The sequence below is a fragment of the Alligator sinensis genome, unplaced genomic scaffold (genome assembly GCF_000455745.1).
Source record: "Alligator sinensis unplaced genomic scaffold, ASM45574v1 scaffold34_1, whole genome shotgun sequence".
In the NCBI taxonomy this organism is placed as follows: Eukaryota; Metazoa; Chordata; order Crocodylia; family Alligatoridae; genus Alligator; species Alligator sinensis.
The window spans coordinates 2016682-2017977 of record NW_005842151.1 but is presented as its reverse complement, the minus strand read 5'-3'; the positions used below and the strand labels follow the sequence as shown (position 1 = coordinate 2017977).

At 65.6% G+C, this 1296-nt stretch overlaps 1 protein-coding gene across 8 annotated transcripts in view; it reads left to right on the top strand.

The window, feature by feature from the left end:
* The window catches only part of LHX9 (LIM homeobox 9), a 16893-nt gene that overhangs the window by 2138 nt on the left and 13459 nt on the right, over positions 1-1296 (top strand). The gene's annotated exons all lie outside the window — the stretch shown is intronic.

Genomic DNA, 1296 nt, shown 5'->3' with positions numbered 1-1296 from the left:
AGCGGGGCAGATCCCGACCGCGCCCCTACACAGACAGGAGCAGGGGAAAACCCAAAGCAAAGGGATCCCGGCCGCTCGGGTTCCAGAGTCTCCCCCGTTGTAAAAGCCCCCTCCTCCTGCCCCGCCCCAGCCACGCAGCTGCGGACACCCTGGAACGGGGGCTTGTTGCCGCCCGGCCGGGGGAAGCGCCGCGATCCCCGGCCTGCGACTAATGCGCCGCGAGTTGTGGGGTGGGGCGCAGACACACGTGCCTCCGGCCCACGGGCCAAGCGCGGCGCTGCCCTCCCCGCGGGGCTTGGGCCTGGGCATGTGCGGGACCCCCCGCAGGAGCGGGCTGGGGCTGACTGGTTCACCTGGGACTGGGGGGTGCCGCCTGGGGCGGTTCGGGACCAGCCTTACCCCTCGCCAGGGGGGTCCCCTTTCCCTTATGTTCAATGGCTTGTCTCTCCCCGCCCCCCCAGTTGATCTCCATCCAGGAGGGCTAATGACATTACTTACAGTAAATAGCAGCCCCGCCGGCTGGGCTGTAGTGTGCCAGCTTTGTGGGGAGAGGGGGGGATAGAAACCCCGGCTTATTTCACTTGATTGACTTCATCTTTGTGTGAAATCGCGTTGGATGCTCCGGGCACTGAGAGCAGCAGCGAATAGCAGAGCCGGGGGCACTGAGAGGAGCCGAGCCCCGCCGTGCCCGGGGCGCTGGGGATCGCAGGGGCTGGGCCCGACGGATCAGCGAGGAGGGAGCCGGGCACAGGAGGTCCCGAGGCTGGCGGCGGGGCGTGCCCCGCGGTCCCCAGCCTGGATCCGGCCGCCCTGCCAGTCCCACCAGTGCCTCTGCCCGCCCCGCTGGGTGCAGAAAAGCCGCCCCGCAATCTCAGCCCCCCGCACCCAGGGGTCTCCTTTTTCCCTTCCCCCAGCAGCCACCCCGAGTGTCCCGCGCTTGTTCCTCTGCGGGCCTGGGGCAGGGAGGAGGGATCGGAGCTCCCGCAGTGCATCTTCCTTAGCAAGAGGGAGCCCCGCACCCCTCCCCAGCCGGGATGTTTGTCACCGCTCGCCCATCACGGGGCGGGGGGGCAGTACTATGACAGGTCTTTGTTGTCTGAATAAAAATCAGCGGCGGCTCGAGGGAGAGGACTCCTCCTACTAAATTATCAAAAATGGGCTGGCTTTAGTCTCTTAACAAATTGGCCGGAGCTGCGGCAAGCAGCAGTCCCCCCTCCAACCTACAGGCACTGGGAACTTTCAGCAACCGGGGACTGCTGCAAAAAGCACTTCTTTTTTTATTTTTTCCTTTCCCCC